At 42.4% G+C, this 20,523-nt stretch overlaps 1 protein-coding gene across 1 annotated transcript in view; it reads left to right on the forward strand.

The window, feature by feature from the left end:
* LOC308249332 (cytochrome P450 1A4-like) overlaps positions 1–20,523 on the forward strand; it is a 39,816-nt gene that overhangs the window by 16,933 nt on the left and 2,360 nt on the right. The gene's annotated exons all lie outside the window — the stretch shown is intronic.

Genomic DNA, 20,523 nt, shown 5'->3' on the forward strand with positions numbered 1-20,523 from the left:
GTGTGTCAGGCAATGTAGTAGGCATTTTGAAATGATTAATTTTTGACACAAACCATGGACTAGGGATGAATATCTTTTTACAGAAAAGGAGGCTCAGAAAGAGAAATAATATAGCCAAGATCACTCCGCTGAAAAGAATTTAACCTTGGCCTGTTTTGTACTATTTTCTAGCATTCCATACTCAGTGGTCTTCACTGGGTTTCAGGTCTCTTACTGTTCTGCCTGACCTTTGACTTTCAGTGGTCTGGAATTCCCAACGGGTTCTGCCATCTCAGAGGAGGTGAGAGCAGAGCAGTTAAGAAATTCAGTGCCTTGGGCAGAGAGTTTGACACCAGAGGACAGAAGGTCTCAGCAGTGCTTGCTTAGCTTCTGTAGTGTTTGGAATGTAAAGTCATTCAACATGTACTCAGATGACTCATTCCCACTGAAAATATTTATTGGCAATCCACTTCATCAGGCTTCTGTGGGCAACGGAACAGTATTGTGTATAAAGGCTTTTCCAAAGTTTAAGTCGCTTTGGGCAGTGAAGTGGTTTTAAAAGATGATCTCTTTTTCGTTAGTATTTTTACTCTACTTATTGCAGCAAATTGGGAAAGGGAGTCAAGTATATGAAAACTGTTCTTTGGAACAAGAGCAATAATGGCCTTTGGTTTTGAAATAAGAATCAAAGGTGGTGTTTTCCCCAGGCTATTGGGCAAGATAGATATGAACCCAATTATTTTAGATATGAACAGCTGCTGTTTGCTTTTTAGTTAAAAATTTGTATAAATCTTCCCTCCATTTAAAGAAAGTTAACTTGCTCTCTGCTCCTTCCCACTGCTTTCTGCTCTATCCTACAGACAAAAGTTGGTGGTGGAGCTTTTTATTAAAATATACATACAGAAACGTGCACAAAATAGAAGTTTAAAACGAATTTTTACCAACTGAACACCATCAACATCCCATAACCCGCCTATCCCCCATCTTTTCATGACCACTTTCAGTCTCCAATCTCTGTGCCCCAAGGATGACTGTTTTCCTGACGTCCGAGGCCATAGTTTGGTCTGTTTTGAATTTTAAATAAGGGAATGAAACAGTATGTACTCTTTTGTGCTTGACTTCTTTTGTAACACATTGTACTTGCAAGATTTATCCACATTGTGCATAATTATATTTCATTCATTCTCATTGTGCTGCTTATGAACATTCCAGTGCCCATTTTTTTGGTGAATGTATGTCCATCTTTCTGTTAGCCATATCAGTGTCAAACTGGAATTGCTGAGTCATGAAACAGTCACGTGTTTAACTTTAGAACTTCCAACTGGTTTTTCAGCATGGCTGTACCAATTGATAATTTCACAAGCAAGGTAAAAGAGTTCTTTGTTTTTTCACATCCTTTTCAATGGCTGGTATTTTCTGCATTTTTGTTTTAGCCGCTGTGATGGCAAACATGCCCTCATTAAAGAGACAGATGGTCAGAAACATCCCTGGCCTGTTACCTCAAGTGAACTTGTTTTTGGCAATGTTACTTAGCTCATTCACTCTTAATGAAATGAATCTAGGACAGACCCAGTGCATTCGTCCACCAAAGTCCTTCAAAAGTGGGTGATCTCCCAACCCTCTGCTCTCTCCCCTCAAATACTACAAATGATCTTACCTCACAGTTACCATGGCCCTCTGCTCTCTCCCCTCAAATACTACAAATGATCTTACCTCACAGTTACCATGGCCCTCTGCTCTCTCCCCTCAAATACTACAAATGATCTTACCTCACAGTTACCATGGCCTCCTGAGAAAGCAGCTTTTGCCAAGACAATCTTTTTCTAATTTCTTGGGAAGATAACGCTATAGAATTTTCTCTATTAATTAAAACAATTTTTGCCTTCAAAATATATCCCAGTTATTACAATGTCTATGTTTTTGTTCATAACTTAGGAGTGATCTAGAAGTGGTTATTTATATCTGTTTGTCTTGTGGTGTATGTCTTTTATTTTTATTTTATTTTCAGAATTCAACAGCTTTTCATTACAACAGCTGAGATTAAAAAACAGGATGTTCTCTCTAATTATCACATTTCTAGAATTCCTTCTTGGTCAAAAGTGTAAGTCTCTTGACCCTTCCAAACTTTTGCTTTTCTGAGGAGAAGATAAAATCTTGGGGAGAACACTTTGAAATCTTATTTATTATTTTCCATTGCTTTTGTGTTTCATTTGCTCTATTTCACTCTATGTATTTTTCAACTAATACCATTCTGTTCATTATTTATTCATATTAAAATAAAGAATTAGAGTAATATTCACAAGGTATTCCTGGCAATAAAAAAATCTTAAGTTTTTTTTTTTTAAATAAATCTTTATTCAGATTATTACAATTATTTCTCCTTTTTCCCCCCATAGCTCCCCTCCACCCCTTTCCCACCCCACCTTCTGCCCTTACCTCCCCCCCAATGTCCTCATCCATAGGTGTATGATTTTTGTCCATTCTCTTCATGAACCCCCCATACCCCTTTCCCCCTGAGAATTATCAGTCCACTCCCTTTCTATGCCCCTGATTCTATTATATTCACCAGATTATTCTGCTCCTCAGGTTTTTAATTCACTTGATTTTTAGGTTCGCTTGTTGATAGATATGTATTTGTTGTTCATAATTTTTCTCTTTACTTTTTTCTTCTTCCTCTTCTTTAAGAATACCTTTCAGCATTTCATATAATACTGGTTTGGTGGTGATGAACTCCTTCAGCTTTTTCTTATCTGTGAAGCTCTTTATCTGCCCTTCAATTCTGAATGATAGCTTTGCTGGGTAGAGTAATCTTGGTTGTAGGTTCTTGCTATTCATCACATTGAAAATTTCTTGCCACTCCCGTCTGGCCTGCATAGTTTCTGTTGAGAAGTCAGCTGACAGTCGTATGGGTGCTCCCTTGTAGGTAATTAACTGTTTTTCTCTTGCTGATTTTAATATTCTCTCTTTGTCTTTTGCTCTTGGCATTTTAATTATGATGTGTCTTGGTGTGGTCCTCTTTGGATTCCTTTTGTTTGGGGTTCTGTGGGCTTCCTGGACTTGTAAGTCTATTTCTTTCACCAGGTGGGGGAAGTTTTCAGTCATTATTTCTTCAAATAGGTTTTCAGTATCTTGCTCTCTCTCTTCTTCTGGCACCCCCATAATTCTGATGTTGGTACGCTTGAAGTTGTCCCAGAGTCTTCTTACATTATCTTCAACTTTTTGTATTTTTTTTTTTGCTTTTTGCTTTTTCGGTTGAGTGTTTTTTGCTTCTTTGTATTTCAATTCTTTGACTTGATTCTTGTGTTCCTCTATTCTGTTTCTGGGTCTCTGTATAATATTTTTTATTTCAGTCAGTGTATGTTTAATTCCTAGTTGGTCCTTTTTCATATCTTCGAGGGTCTCGTTATATTTATCGGCCTTTTCTAGGATATTCTTAAAAAGTCTTATAACGGTGGTTTTGAATTCTATATCCAGTCGTTTGTTTTCCTCCATTTCTTTCGTTTGTGATCTGATTCTTTGACCCCGCATTTTCACTGATTCCCTGAGTTGGTAAGGTAGATATTTGTGCTAGGTTTCCAATATGGCCCAGTGGGTCTGCTTCCCCAGTTAACCTGAGGTGGACACTCTTGGTGCACCCCTTTGTGGACTGTGTGTACAGCCTTGTTGTAATTAAGTCTTTATTGTTGTTGGTATCACTGGGAAGAATTGACCTCCGGGTCAGTTGGCTGTAAGGATCAGCTGTGTCTATGCTGGGAGAAGCCCGGTGCTGGAGACAGCCCTATAGGATTAGACTTGCCAAATTGCAATAGCCTCTGTGCTCAGCTTGGATGGGGTGGAGCCTCAGTCTTGGCTTCCTGTCAGCCCCGCCCCTGCGCGCACATGCGCTTTCAGTCCTCCGCCTTCCCCAGCTCGAGTCTCCGCCTGAGAGTCCAGACTCCCCCCACAAGAGCGTGGGTCCCCAGGGGCTCGCCTGGAACCGGGGTTCACTGCAGTCAGAACTGGGGCACAGTGCCGTCAGGAGCCTCTGACTCCCCTCCACCAGGGAAAGCCCGCGGCAACCTCCGCAGCCCTTGTGCGCACCGGCGCGGGCGCGCTTTCAGTCCTCCGCCTTCCCCGGCTCCCGAGTCTCCGCCCGAGAGTCCAGACTCCCCCCACAAGAGCGTGGGTCCCCAGGGGCTCGCCTGGAACTGGGGTTCACTGCAGTCAGAACTGGGGCTCAGTGCAGTCAGAATCCTCTGACTCCCCTCCACTAGGGAAAGCCTGTGGCAACCCCCGCAGCCTTTGTGCGCACCGGCGCGCGCGTGTGCACTTTCAGTCCTCCGCCTTCCCCGGCTCCCGAGTCTCCGCCCGAGAGTCCAGACTCCCCCCACAAGAGCGTGTGTCCCCAGGGGCTCGCCTGGAACCGGGGTTCACTGCAGTCAGAACTGGGGCTCAGTGAAGTCAGGATCCTCTGACTCCCTTCCACTAGGGAAAGCCTATGGCAACCTCCACAGCCTTTGTGCGCACTGGCCCGCGTGCGCCTTCAGACTTCTGCCTTTCCCAGCTCGAGTCTCCGCCCGAGAGTCCAGACTCCCCCCGTAAGAGCGTGGGTCCCCAGGGGTTCGCCCAGAACTGGGGTTCAGTGCAGTCAGAACTGGGGTTCAGTGCGGTCGGAGGCTTCCTTCCCCCTTCCGCCAGAGGAAGTCAGCCAGGCTCTCAGCTGCCCTTCCTCTCTGTGCGCACAAAGCCCCTTTGCCGTACCTCCAATTCTCTGTGAGCTTTTCTCCTTCCTTCTAGTTGTAGAATTTTCACTCAGCCTGCTTTCCTGTGGTTCTGGATGGTGTCTGTTCTGTCTTTTAGTTGTAGTTTTGAAATTGTTGTGCAAGGCAGCAGTTTAGGTGTTTACCTATGCCGCCATCTTGGTTTCTCCAAAATCTTAAGTTTTAACAGTAAAATTCTTCTAATTTTTTATTGAGAAAGTTTGAAATTCCTCTTTCAGCTGTTATAAACGCCAAAAGTGGATTTTATATACAATGATCCTTTAATAACTAGTCTCTAAGAAAAATAAAATCTTTTCTACACTTAATTTATAGACACATTTGAATTTGTAACATCATTTTGTTTATAGTATCTTTTGCCATGCAAATATATGTAATTTTTAAGTTGCCAAATATATCTAGTTTTTTTCCTTCATGGTTTTTGAGATTCCTGTCATACTTAGGAAAGTCCCACCCTGGATTTCTACAAATGGCCTCTTACATTTTCTTTCAATATCCTATATATTAAAAGGCTAATATGCAAATTGTCCCCTCGACTGTGAGTTTGACCTGGAGTTTGACCGGGGGAGGGGCCATGGGAGGTTGGCCGGCCCCTCCCCCTAACTGGCTTGGCCCAATCGGCCCGATTAGGGCCGGCCGGCTGGACCCCATCTGTGCACAAATTCGTGCACTGGACCTCTAGTTTTTCTTATAAATAAATGATAGAGATCCAATTCCATTTGCTTCTGGATGGATAATCAATCATATCAACACTTTATTAAACTAACCACTTTTTTTCACTGTTAGATTACCCTCCTCCACGTAATGATCTTTCTGTGGGTGCTCAACCATATGTGACTAATTATTTATCTAGTTCTGTGCCAATATCATACACTTTTGACTATAGTGACTTTATTGTTATCTTACTATTTAGAAGTCTCCTACTTAACCTTCTTAATTGTTCTTATTCAATGTTCATAAATTTTTGGCTATTCTTAGAGATTCATATACATTCCAGAATCACTTTATATACTTCATTTGGGTTTCATAACTTAACTTCTATGTCTTATACTACTCTTGCTATATTTTGTTCTCAGAATTGTATTGTTTTATCTCTATTATAGATGGATATGTCCTTTCCACTTTAGTTTCAAATTTATTATTATTAGGGTAGAGAAAAAGCTATTGATTTTCAGCAGGTGTCCAGTCAGAATTAATCTTAGGATTTTTCAGGAGCTACTGAGAAGGGATACTCACCATTTCTCCTATTTCCATTTGATTTAAGTAGATCTTCTTTTTCTTTTTTTTTATTAAATAAGGTGGATATGGAAATTTGAATTGGACTCTCTCAGCTAATACTGATGCTGGGAATCTCCAGAAAAATTCCAGGTTACACTCTGCTACTATCATGAGAAAAAAATTAATGTAGAATTGAACCTAAAAGTGTGCTTAAATGTTATCAAAAATGTGTAGGCTGAAGCTGGGATTGCTTCATTTAAGAGTTGAGTTTTAAGAGATACTAATACAATAAAAAATAGGGGGACTCTAAGTGCAAAATTGTAAATATAAAGTAATCCAGTTTTGTGAAATGATGATGAAGCATATCTATCTTTTATTGCCTGTACAATATAAATTTGATATATTAATATTTCCCTTCTAGTGTAGAATTTAGAAATTCACTTGACAATCACAATTTTATTCAAGAAAATTTTATTAATTAAAAATCAACACTAATTATAATATCGATACCATAATTATGCTCTTTCACTTAAAGAAAACATTGCCTGAATCCACTATGGTGTTCTGAGGTTTCTTTTCTATCCATCTTGTTTATTCAGCTGACTTATTTTTTCATTATTGGCTTCCTGGCAAATCATTGCACAACTCATATTTTGTTTGTGTTTCACTTTTAAAATGGCACTGAGACCGATCCACAGCTTTCAAATAAATGACTATATTTGAGATTATATTTAGGGGACGCCTTTGCTTTCTGCTGGAAAATGGTTGAGACTCAAATAGGATTAGGACTTATCACTCAGGGTTTCAAAACATAATTTCTGTATCATTTGGTAATTCCCTTATTTGTTCATACATTTTACTTCATTAATTGTGACTATGGTCCAGGCACTTTCCAGACAAAGCAGACACAATGTCAGAAAAAATAGCCAAAATCTTGCTCTCATGGAACTTAGATATATGTCAAGTGGTGGTGGTAAGAATTAGAGTAAAGAGCAGTAGAGTAAGGAGGGTGGCAACTAACAGTGGAGAGGGCTGAGGATGCTCTTTTGTATAATATTAAAGGAAGTCCCCCTTGAAAAGGTGACTCTCATGCAGAGAGTTGTAGTGAAGAAGGGACTAAACAGATATCAAAGGGAAGCAGATTCCAGACAAGTCAAGAGACCTTAAGGCAAGAATATGCTAAGTGTATTAAAGGAGCAGCAAGAAGGCCAGGAGGGCTGAAGTAGAATGAGGATCCAGAAGAGAAAGAAGAAAGGTGTCAGGGAACTTGATCACGAGGGATATGATATTTGCTTTAAAAGATACTGTGTTTGTGTATGAGAACAGACTGTAGAAGGGCAAGTATAAAGGGCTATTACACACTTGCACAATAACGTTGAATTTTTCAGTGCAGATGTCATTAATGTCTGACAAAATCAGTGTAGGAAAAAATAACGATTGCGTTTCAACAGACAATTACACATTTTCTCTAGCACACTTTTCTGGTTTTTCGAATTGTAGGGCAAAACCAAAAGAGAGATAATGGTGGTGGACCAGGGAACTTCCAGTGAGAAGTGCTTAAACTCCGGATATATTTTGAAAATAGAAGAAAAGAGCTGGATGTGAAATAGATGGCTTGTATCAGTCAGTGTCCCATCAGAAAAGATATGGTACATTAAATTAAGATAATTAGAGGTATTTTTAATAAAAGAATTATTTAGAAAGATATGGGCAAGGTATAAGGAACCCCGCAGAATAGTACCATGCCCCGAAGAATGAAGAGAAAATGTAGGTATTCAAATTTGGAAGTTGAAAGTTTAGTATATAAAAACAAAAACCTGCGTTCAGTGAAATTAAGACCAGCCTTAAGGAAAGCACCCAGCCCAAAGCTACCCCATAAGGACATAGACAAGGGGAACAATACTTTGACTTCCTTCTCCTCCCTCCCTCCAATCTTCAGCAAAGGTTCCCCATTAACTGGGACCAACTGCAAGACAAAGGACAGGGAGAACCTTGATTTATTTACTACAGGTCAGCATTCATTGTCATGAATCACAGTATAGAAGGGTGAGGACTGGGCCTAGAGGACACTGGGAGAGATTCAAGATGACTCTATAGCAGCAATTTTTAACTGGTGTGCAGCAAGAATCTGTGAAACGTACAAAACCTGACTATTTAGTCAGGGGCACTGACCTCTTTTCCTGTAGACTGTCAAATAAAAAAGTGACAACAGCCAACATAACAATAACCATCCAGTGTGAATGAATCAAAATTATACCTATATTTTTTTGTCAGATCAGCAAAAAATATAGAATGTATTCTTTGGTGTCCTGAAGAATTTTAGTAATTAGTTTGTGTGTGCCATGAGATGAAAAGGTTGAAAATCACTGCTCTACAGACTTGGGTTGAGTAAATAGAACTGCAAGAAGATGTGTGTGCGTGAATGTGTGTGTGTGTGTGTGTGTGTGTGTGTGTGTATAAAAAGGGATAGATTGAAAGAAATCAAAGTTCAATTTTGGATAACACAGTTATAAAACAGCAAATTGACAGTAGATGTGAATTTTTAAAATGTATGTCAAAAGTACAAAGGAGAAAATGAACTGAAGTTGTAATATTAGGAATTTTAAGTAGGTAGTTGCTATTTAAACCCTTGGAACTAGGTGAAATTACCTAGGCAATGAGTATAGATAGAGAAGAGTTTATTAAAATAATAAAAATGAATCAGCAAAGGAGACAGCAAAGAATTTTTTAAAGTAGTGAGTCATTAGTTATGTCAAAACTTTTAATAATGGTAGCAAGATGATTACTGAGAAATGACATTAAATTTTTAAGAAGTTATTAAATAACCTTGAAGAGATTAGTATAGAAAAAAATGTGTTTCAGTAGACAACTGCATTTCCTGACCTTCTGGGTTATTAGATTTTAGTACAGTTAGTTCATTGTATTTGAGCTATGTTGCAACTCTTCGTAAATGTAGGTAACTAATAAGTAAATTCTGACTTGCCTGGCAGCATTTAATTGACATTTACTGTCTAGTTTGTTAGTGACTTAATGGGTTATGGAAAAAAACAGTTTTGTCTCCATTGAAAATGAAAGTTCAACAGGACTTTTCTGAGAAATGAAAGAGAGTTTTATTATAATATGATTTGCAAATTGGAGAATGAGTAGCCTTTTTGGCATGAACTGAAGACTCACTCTAGGGTAGGAAGGACATGGAAAGCGTTTAAAGGCAAGAGTTGTGAGGTGGAGTTGCTGGGAAAACAAGACCATAAACTTGCATTATTCATTATTCATTGGTGGGAGTAACTGGATTTTGAGGGTTCTGCTGACTCGGTGGTCAGGAACTGGGGTTGTGAGATGAGAACAATGGGTAGTTTTGTTTGACTTCTGGTCAGCAGGGAGAGTCACCATGAGGATATAGAAGAGGGCTAGGTAGAGAGGGACAGGATTATGGAGGCTGGGAAGTGGAGCGCTGCAGATGCAGGCAGAACACCACTTGCTGACCACACCTGTTCTGAGAAAAACCACAGAGACTAACAAAATGACCTAGAACTAGACCCAGCTGGGTGGGGGAGCGGAGGGAGGGGGAAGAAAGAAAGGCACGTACTGGAGCCTGGAGCTTTAAAATGAAGGCCTGGGGCAGAGGTGGGCTGCAGTGTGGTCAATGGGGTAAAAAGAGGGGATATGTAATACTTTCAGCAATAAAGATTTTTTTTTAAATAAAATAATAAAATGTATGGATGTTACTAAGACAGGCAGCTTGCTGAGAACTAATCACAAGGTAGTGAGATGTATAACCAATCTCAAGAATGTTACTAAGGCAGAATTCTTTGAAAGGACCAATCAGGAGCTATTAAGGCACGCTGTTTTTTTCTCTCTCCCTCTCTCTGGTGCACTGGGTTCCTGGTTACCGTGGCTGATGGCCTGCGGGACTGCACACATGGACTAATGGGCTTTAATTAGCGTGGCTGCTGAACTCCATCTAACTGCAATAGGAAATGGGAGCTCTGGACACTGGCCTGCTCCTGGAACCCCAGCTGCACCTTTGCCAGGACTGGCTTCTCTCACTAAACTTTACTTCCGCCTATCATATTTGTCCGCAAATTCATTTTTTGATTTTGAGAGGTTGGAACTCAGACCCGAACAGAAATTTTGGCATCTACTGGATGTGGCCAACAGTTGAAGTGATAAGACACGGTCAGGAGGGAAGGGGGATTGCAGGCAGGGGCCAATTCCTCAGTTTCCCTGGGAGTCTGCAAAATAAACTAGTAAGACAAGTTTTGGAGTGAAACGGACAACACAAAGAATGTAGTTCTTCAGGTAGATAGGGTAAGAGTTTAAACTGCAAAACGGTTTAATCTCTAGAGCAGGGTCAGAGACCAGACTGAAGAAGGTCCCATATGTTTGGTCACAAAATTATGATATTAGAATTCTCTATTGCAACATTCCTTTATTCCATAGAAATGTGTGTTTTGGCTTTTCTTTGAACCGGTTATAATATATTCTTGGTTCTCTCTGTTTAAGAGAAAACTAGAGACACCCAAATGGTGTCACTGGTGCTAAAGCCCATGATACTAAAGCTCCATTTAATACCTGAGGCTAATTGCTATTTCTATCCCCAAAATGTAATTTTAATCACCCATTCTGGCACCTCACCATAGAAAGAAGAGGCAATCTGCACGATAAAAGGTCTTGCCATAGATTTTTTAAAGGAAAGAAACGGGGGAAAAATAGATACAGAGGCAAAGAAGCATTGAACAGACTGTCAAACTACAGTGGGAGGGCAGGGGAGGTTGGAGCGGGGGGGGGGGGGGGGCGCTGTAAGAGATCAACCGAAGGACTTGTACGCATGTATATTAGTATAACCAATGGATACAAGACACTGGTGCGGGGGGGGGGGGGCAGGTAAAGGCATGTACTGGGGGGCAGAGGAGGCTGGGGGGAGGTCACTGGGGAAAAAAAAGGAGACATATGTACTACTATTTGTAATACTTCAAACAATAAAACAATATTTTATTAGTAAAAAAAAAAAAAAAGGTCTTGCTATTCCCTTCGCCTCAAAAGATGTCTTGGTCTGAAAATAATATTTTATCTTGTCCCATCCTTCTTCCTATAAAAACCTTACGTTTTGGACAACTCTTGTGAAAGGTTAACATGGTGGTACATGGGCAGGCTGATAGCCATCTCAGACTGTGGATGAAACATTACATTTGTTTAAGGAGAGGTGGTGGGGGATGGGATATCTTTTGCATAGAATCGAGGCAAGCGGACATTGGGTGGGTGATGGCAGCACGCAGGAGCTGGAATTTCATCCTCATTTGCAGTCACTAGCGGGAAGCTCTTGTCCTCAGTGGATCTGGGGGCTGAGTCCATGGGCTTGGAATGTGGATGGAGTGAGGATGGAATGAGGATGGATGAGGATGGAATGCAGGTGTGCAATCAGGTGTCTTCAGGACAGTTTCCATTCCTTACATGGTCTGATTCCTGGTATCTAGCAAGTTTTCCTGGTCTTTTGTTCTCATGTGGCAGGAAGCTTACAGATGGCCCTTAAGGACTAACACCTTGGGAATACCCTTCTGGTTGCTGGATTGGAGCTGCCTGATTCATGAGTCCCTTAGTGCCGTGGTCGACAAACGGTGGCTCGCGAGCCACATGCGGCTCTTTGGCCCCTTGAGTGTGGCTCTTCCACAAAATACCACGGCCTGGGCGAGTCTATTTTGAAGAAGTGGCGTTAGAAGAAGTTTAAGTTTAAAAAATTTGGCTCTCAAAAGAAATTTCAATCGTTGTACTGTTGATATTTGGCTCTGTTGACTAATGAGTTTGCCGACCACTGCCTTAGTACAGTAAATTAGATCTTTAAATTGCCTCGGTTGAAGTTTGTTGTCTAACATCTCATATGAATAAAATGCATTCTTTATCATGTATTCATTTTATATTATATAAGAGTCAAGATTTTACTTTTTTTCTGAAAATTATCTTTGAATGTTAGTTTTGGTGTAGGGATGTGGGCAAAAGGCTGACTCAAGTGTGTTTAATGGAAAGCAGGATCAAGATAGCCGATTTGGTATTCAGAAAAATCTTTTTTTGGTGAGGCACATTAAAAAATGTCAACACGATTTAACAATCATCTTTTTCAAGCATGAGAAGTGAGGAGAGTCTTGACACGATGAGAAAGCAATCCAGAGAGGTGGGTACTGCAACCGCTCTTGGGGCACGAAACAAAGTCTGAGACCCGAACAGGGTGGGAGGGAGGACCGCAGTAGAATAACGCTGGGGTTCTTCAAGGGGCAAACCTCAAGGGAAAAAACCTGCCTTTCCTTTAAAAAGGAGATAGCGAAAGTAATTGCCTGTTTGGCCTTAGCTCTAGTTGAGGCAGAATGAAAGAAGAAAAAGTTAACCACTGAGAATTTCGACCACAAGCTACACACACCTTCTTTGTCTACGGAACTGAAATAAGGCAGGTTTGGGGAGCTAAAGGAGTAGGTTCTTATCTCCATTCTTATTCGTCACCTCCTTGTTACCCTGACACAGGAAGTTGCAAATGCTAACTTCTCTATTTCATGGCATCGTCGTTCAGCTATGAGGGTGTTTCTTGATTCACATTATAAGAGCCCAAACCTGACTCGGTGCAGTGCACACATGCAGGTAACAAGAAGAAGAAAACCCACAGATTCTACTCCTCTCCAATTCCCAGCTCACAAGAATCGGTTTGTTACACAATAATGATACTTACTCGAATTTTTATTTTCTCATTTGACCCTCGAGTCCAGGGATGGGCAAACTTTTTGACTCGAGGGCCACAATGGGTTCTTAAACTGGACCGGAGGGCCGGAACAAAAGCATGGATGGAGTGTTTGTGTGAACTAATATAAATTCAAAGTAAAGGAGCGGAGGGGAGAGCAAGAGAACCGATAGAACAGCCGGATCTGGCCCGCGGGCCGTTGTTTGCCCAAGGCTGCAGTCTAGTCAGTATGTTTCCCCAGGCAAGAACATTAAAAAAAGAGTTGTTTTTATTTCCTCTCCTCGCATTTTTTATTTTCTTTGAAACATTATTTTCCTTTGTTGAGAGGGATAGTTAGTTACATTAATAATAAATCTCAAAATGGGAAACGAAACTTGAACTAAAATATAAATCTTACTCCATAATCTCGGAAAGAATATTTACTTTAAAAATAAACGTAAATGTTTCTCTGAGGTCCAATCCATGATAATTCATTCGGAATCTATTTGGGTCCTCTCTCACTCACATCTGTCTTATGAAAAACAAGGCATTCTGGGAAGCCCGTTGATCTTTTCCTCATTCGGTTGGTTACCTCTGAGATGCCCTGTCTTGGCTTCTAAGGGTTAGTGAAATCTGAGATCCTTAAGTTTCTGCTGGGAAATTTCCAGATCTTCCTTCCCATTCCCAATTTCCTGGAGGATGCCTTCCCACCCTCCTCCTCTTTCCCACAAAGTGCTTATCTCCTTTTCTCCTTCCAGGCATAATTCCTTCCAGTAATACCAGGAAAACAATGATCTTTCCTGTCCTATAGCAAAAGCCTAGTAGGCAAGACAGTGCAACAGTGAAGTGGGAAAAAGTGCGTTGAGGACAAAAGACAAATTAATATCTCAATCCATTATGCTGTCTCACAGCTTTTACAGGGGTACCCTTCCCTCATAACCAGAAATACCTGATGAAGGAGGAAAAGGCCCAGCACTAACATACCAGCCAATTTGTGGGTGACTGAGGCGTGCCCTAATCCTCCAACAGTGGCCTAACCTTCATAATCTTATTAGTGTACAATCACGTTGTTTCATTCCTGAAATCTGAAACTGGAAGAAGAAAGGAAATTCAAATTACAAATGTCCCCACACATTTATTTAAAAATTATGCTATGCTACACGTGCAGATGCTTATGTTCCCTGCCAATCTTTCTAAACCCTTTACCCAGCTGTAGCCTTCATGACATTCAAGAAATGAAATCATCTCTTGACTTCCAGAGGCAGATGAGACTGAGATGGAAAGACCTTGCCAGGAACAATATAGGGAGATGAATGTTGCTTTTGATAAGAAACCAGTAGAGAGTTATGTTTACTTTTTATAAATGCCAGTCAAATATTCATTGATAATTAAAGTTATTGTACTGGCAATTGCAATCATTTCTCAACATACTAGAAAGTCTATTTTGTAGCATCATGGATTACACACAGATGACACTTTAATGAATCAGTGTTTCTTGGAGACTAAACTGGGCAGAAATGGAATGGCTGTTAGTTCTGTCAGGACTTCAGTTTCTTGGGGAGGTATAATTGTGCTAATTAGTTGAGACATGTAAAAGTTTGTTTTTTAACTGTTCGTGTTTTGTTTTTGTTTTTTAATATGTTTTTATTGATTTTAGAGAGAGAGAGGGAGAGGGAAAGGTCATTGAGAAGAGAAATGTCGCCCCCTACTGGGGATCGAGCCGGCAACCCAGGCATGTGCCCTGACCTGGAATGGAACCTGAAACCTCTCCCCGCACAGGCTAATGCTCCACCAACTGAGATCATGGGCCAGGGCCTGTCTGTGTGTTTTTCACTAAAAGCATATTACATTGACATGTTATTGTTCCCATTTTTGCATGTCAGTCTGAGAAATATGTTGGGGAAGTGAGCCTTCATACAGCTTCTTTGATGCTGCATTCTTTATGTGGAACTGGGACTCTCTGCACGTATGAAGTGGCCACAGAAAGGAACTCTTACAAATAGGGACGTAAACCTCCTCCGAGGGAAAGTACTGAGAGGATCGTAAAGCATGTTGGCATTCCAGCATTTCCTCACAACAGCACCGCATTCCAAACAGTCTCTTTTTTATAATATGGCTGAAAATATCATTTAATTTAATGCTCAACTCACAGTATTTGATTGGTTGTGGGTTCTTTTTGTTTGGTTTTGTTTTTGTATGTGGAGAAAAGGGACCCAGTCAGCCTTTTTTGGATTAAAATACATATACTCCAGCACCACCTACTGGGGAAAGGGTTAGAGTGTCCCAAATTACAAGAAATTAAAACACCCATCTGATTCTTTCCCCAACACTTTCATTTATTTCTTGCTTTTTCTCCTTCTTGTATTATTTTATTTCCTGTTGTTCCTCTATTCATTTTTCTTTCTTTCCTTTTACCTATTAGAAATACTCTGACTTGGGTGCCCTCAGTGGTCCCAGATCTGTCTCTTGCGTCAACAGTGTTTGGACTGAACAGAACCAGGGACACCCCTTCTTCCAGCCTCCACATCTTACCCAGTGACCACCTCTGAGACCAGCCAACACACCGTTTTTGTTTGTTTGTTTATTTTTCTACCTGAACTCCTTATTGCTAAACAACCATGAGTTCCCAAATTCGTCAGAATTATTCCACCCAGTGGAGGCTGCGGTCAACCGCCTGGCCAGCCTACATCTGCGGCCCCAACACCTACCTCTCTCTGGGCTTCTATTTCCACCGTGAAGATGTGGCTCTGGAGGGCGAGTTGGTGGAGAAGCAGCACGAGGGCGCTGAGCTCTTAAAGTTGCAAAACCAGCGCAATGGCCGCATTCTCTTCCAGGACGTGCTGAAGCCTCCCCAGGACGAGTGGGCAGAACTCAGGACGCCATGGAAGCCACAGGCCCTGGTTCTACCCGCGCGCACCCTCAGCTCTGTGGCTTCCTGGAGAACCACTTCCGGGGTGAGGAGGGGAAACTCATCAAGAAGATGGGCCACACCTGACTCACCTCCGCAGGCTGGCGGCCCCCAGGCTGGGCGGGGTGGGTATCTCTTTGAAAGGTTCCCCCTCAAGCGGACTAGGAGCCTGTGGAGCCCAGAGGCCTTTGAGGGGAGTGGGCCTAAGCCACAGTCGGACGCTGCCTCAGAGGCAGGAGAAATTTGTGCACAGTTAGGGTCCCTAGCGGCTACCAGCTGCCGGCCAGGCCTTCCTTCGTTCTGCGCTGCCCCCTGGTGGTCAGTGAATGTCATAGTGAGTGATCAAACTCCTGGTTGGTAGAACTCCTGAGGGGACACTTTGCATATTAGGCTTTTATATAGATAGATAGATAGATAGATAGATAGATAGATAGATAGATACATAGATAGATATAGATAGATGCCTATTGTTAACACTATTCATTAAATAACATTTGCCCATGGATGTTTCCTAAGCTTCTACCATTTAAATTATTCAGGTTCTAGACCTGAACAGTCCTATATTTAGGTAATTAGAGTTGTAAGTACTAATTCTGAGAACAAGCAGGACCAATAATCTGGCATTAACTATGCCCAACTTTAACCAATGAAAGAGAGAGAGAGGGAAAAAAAGGAAGGAAAGGAAGGAAGGAAGGAAGGAAGGAAGGAAGGAAGGAAGGAAGGAAGAAAAATACAAAAACAAAAACAGGCATTAAATTTGAAACAGAATCATGACATTAAAATTAAATGTTTATTAAAATATATTCGCAAAAGGATAGTTTATATAAATCCTATCTAATAAAAGAGTAATATGCAAATTAACCATCACTCCGCTACGCCCTCAAGCCACGCCCACAAGCCACGCCCACAAGCCACGCCCACAAGCCAATCAGGAGCAAATATGCAAATAAACCCAACCAAGATGGCTACAGCCACAGAGAGCAGGAGGGAGGCTTGGGTTTCCCTGGCGATGGAGGAAGCCAAGCTTTCCACCTGCCCTTTCCGGCCTAGGCCTCCACTCAAGGCTACAAAGTTTCAGTGATAGAAGATACATAAACCCAAACAGAAATGGCAGCGGCCACGGAGCTGGAAAGAGCAGGAGGCTAGGGTTGCCCCTGGCGATGGAGGAAGCCAAGTTTTCCGCACACCCTGGCTAGCCCAGGCCTCTGCTTAAGGCTACAAAGTTTCAATTATAGAAGATACATAAATCCCAACAGAAATGGCTGCCGCCACGGAGCAAGCAGAAGGCTTGGCTCTGCTCCAGGCTACAAAGTTTCAATTATAGAAGATAAATAAACCCCAGATACCAGGGCCTCCACTTGGGTCATCAGGGGGTGTGGCCGGCCTGCAAACCACCACAGGCCCCTCGCCCAGGCCGCCCCACACCCCAAGGGAACCCCCACCCTGATCTGGGACACCCTTCAGGGCAAACCAACTGGCCCCCACCCCTGCACCAGGCCTCTATCCTATCTAATGAAAGAATAATATGCAGATTGACCATCACTCCAACACACAAGATGGCTGCCCCCATGTGGTCAAAGATCCTGCCCCCATGTGGACACAAGATGGCCACCACAAGATGGCCAGCAAGGGAGGGCAGTTGGGAGGGACCAGGCCTGCAAGGGAGGGCAGTTGGGGGTGATCAAGCCTGCAGGCGAGGGAAGTTAGGGGTGACCAAGCCGGCAGAGGAGGAAAGTTGGGGGTGGCCAGGCCTGCAGGGAAAGGCAGTTGGGAGGGACCCAGGCCTACAGGGGAGAGCAGTTGGGAGGGACCAGGCCTGCAGGGGAGGGCAGTTAGAGGTGACCAGGCCTGCAGGGGAGGGCAGTTAGTGGCAAACAGGCTGGCAGGGGAGCAGTTAGGCATCAATCAGGCTGGCAGGGGAGTGGTTAGGGGGTGATCAGGCTGGCAGGCAGAAGCAGTTAGGGGCAATCAGGAAGGCAGGCAGGCAAGCAGTTGGGAGCCAGCAGTCCTGGATTGTGAGAGGGATGCCCGTTAAACAAGCAGTCAGACATCCCTCAAGGGGTCCCAGATTGGAGAGGGTGCAGGCTGGGCTGAGGGACATTCCCCCCCCCCCATGCATGAATTTCGTGCACCGGGCCTCTAGTATTTTATATATAAAGACTAGAGGCTGTGTGCACGGATTCGTGCACTGGTGGGGTCCCTCGGCCTGGCCTATATCCTCTCACAATCTGGGACCCCTCAGGGGATACTGGAGGCCTGGTGTACAGACTCAGCCTGATCCCTGCAGGCCAGGCTGAGGGGTCCCACCAGTGCACGAATCCATGCACCAGGCCTCTAGTATGCATATACTAGTAAGATCTTTGGTTACTCTTTTCCCTCCCTCCTCCTCCCCTCTTCCCTGAGATTCATCAGTCTGTTCCATGTTTCCATGCCTGTTTGTTGAGCGTATGCCCCTTGGTGGTCAGTACGCATCATAGCTACTGGTCAAACGGTTGAACGGTAAAATGGTTGCTTAGGCTTTTATATATATAGAGAGAGAGATGATAGTGGCCACCTTAACTTCAGCATCTGTTTTTAGTAGGCTTTCAACATTTGGGATACCAATTTGCCTTTAGCATTTGAAAGATAATTAGCTGCTTTAATTAGAGGCCAATGAGGGACTTATACTATTCAATCCACACAGAAAGCAAACCTATGATTATCCCAATGTTTTAATCAACTGTACTACAGACATAAACTTCAGGTTAATGATGGTAAAGGGCACAAGAAAAAGTCTATATTAAAATATCACCCTGTTACTTTCATTGTGTTACTATGCATCCTCTCAATTAAATACATTACATGGGCAATGTTTTCTTCCTACAAAAAGTAAGAAAAACATGTCTACTTGATTTGTTTTCTTGCCATAAGTTGAAATTGGGTTTGGGAAGGCAAATAACTGTACTAAAGGCTGTCTGCACATCTGTTAAATGTTTTTCTGAAGAGATAGTATGGAGTAAGATGAACACTGGAAAACCGTGGGAAGTACAGGAATGCTCTCTCATCAGTCACTAGCTGTACAACTATGGATAATGTCAGAAAAACTCACTGGTGTTCCCAGCATGAAATGAGAGGATTGGACCACGTGAGCGTTTTGTAAACTGGGCCCTGGAAGGGTTAGGTTTCCCCGGGGTTTTCAAGTATTTGTCCCTCGGCTTTCAATTGTTGTATCCCAGCATCAACAAAGCATCTGTTTCTTGTTATTATTTTTGTTTCAATATGTTTTGTATTTTGGGTTTTAGGAGTAAGATTTTCCTTGAAGAAGGAAGTCTCTAGTTTCTAATTTAAAAACCATTGGTCAGAATTAGCACTGATGTTAGCTACTAAGGACAAGGGTCTCAAGGTCTGGGCGGTTGTTATTACTAAACGTTATTCTTGCTCAATGTTAAAACGTAGCATAGTGTTTTACAGATGGCAGCTGTAAACAGGATGAGCTTGACAGGAACTCAAGTGTAAGTGTAAGGGGTAAGTGTAGCCAACTGCAAAGAAAAAATCAACCTGTAATTGACCAAATAGTATATACAAGCTTGTATATTAGCATTGGTTCAACCTCTCTTCCAGGAGACAGAGCTTTGGATATGAATTCCCTCTTTTACTTGCTGCAAGTAAATAAAACTGCCTTGTGACAGCTATGTCTCTTTCTTGAGGAGAGCACCCCGCGCGGCGAACCCCTTGAGCTCTGTAACACTGGCACTTTCTAGCTCACAAGTTCTTTGTTCTGCTTTATTCTGATTTAGTGAGCCATTTGCCCCAGCCCACTAGACCAGGCAATAAAAACAATGAGTGGATAAAAATTCCGGCCTTAAATATTTCTACCCACCAAAGTTTTATTGGGAGAACTTAATTGATATTTACCTTGCTTACTAAAATTCCCAACAATAGATGGATTGTTTTCCCCCAGGGCCATTCACTCTCCTAGGTTTATTACAGGCATCTCTCACCAACACCAGAGAGGTGTTACTGGACAGCCCCCTGAGTCAGTGGAAGAGGGCTGTTCCCACCCTCAATCCTTGTCTTCTCACATAAATGAATTTATACAAGAGACCTTGACTGCATTGTGAAAAGCCAATTTATTGAAGCACCTAAAGCATGCACCTTTATTGAAAAAGCAAAGCAAGCACACCTATACATCTGGCTTATGAAGCACAGATGGGCTCTCAGCTAATCTGAAGAGCAAGTTGGGTGGGGGTCTGAGGTATTATATACCCTCCTGTCTATAGGTTTTTTTTGTTTTGTTTTGTTTTGAATATATTTTTATTGATTTTTTAGAGAGGAAGGAGGAGGGATAGACAGAAACATTGATGAGAGAGAAGCATCAACAGCTGCCTCCTGCACACCCCCCACTGGGGATGTGCCCGCAACCAAGGTACATGCCCTTGACCAGAATCGAACCTGGGACCCTTCAGTCCCCAGGCCGACGCTCTATCCAGTGAGCCAAACTGGCTAGGGCCTGTCTATAGGTTTTAAAATTCCTTTGCGGAATATTTTGGTGCAGATTAATTCTCAAGGTCTTTTCTCTCTCTCTCTCTCTCTCTCTCTCTCTCTCTCTCTCTCTCTCTCTCTCTCTCTCTCTATTTTTTTACTTTTCGTTGCCTTCCCAGAATTCATGAGACACACCTGGCAACTTTATCCTGCCAAGCCTTGAGACTGCTGGCGTCTCTGCCTAGGGAGTAAAATTGTCCTTTTTTCCTTTCCCCTTTCCCCCCGCCCTTTCTACTTCTCTCATTAGGGAGGCTTGTAACCATTTGCTCACAAGTGTCCTTGGCTACGGAACATAACGGCTTGTTAGTTACAAGCTGGCTGCAAACTGCCCACACTGTTTGGCCTTGTTTTAACTTTCCTGTATCCTGTAACTTTCCTATTCTTTCTGCTCTGGAATCCTGTAACCAGTTCACCTTCCCTTTGCAAAATCTCTTTAATCA

Source organism: Plecotus auritus (genome assembly GCF_963455305.1).
Source record: "Plecotus auritus genome assembly, chromosome: 5".
In the NCBI taxonomy this organism is placed as follows: Eukaryota; Metazoa; Chordata; class Mammalia; order Chiroptera; family Vespertilionidae; genus Plecotus; species Plecotus auritus.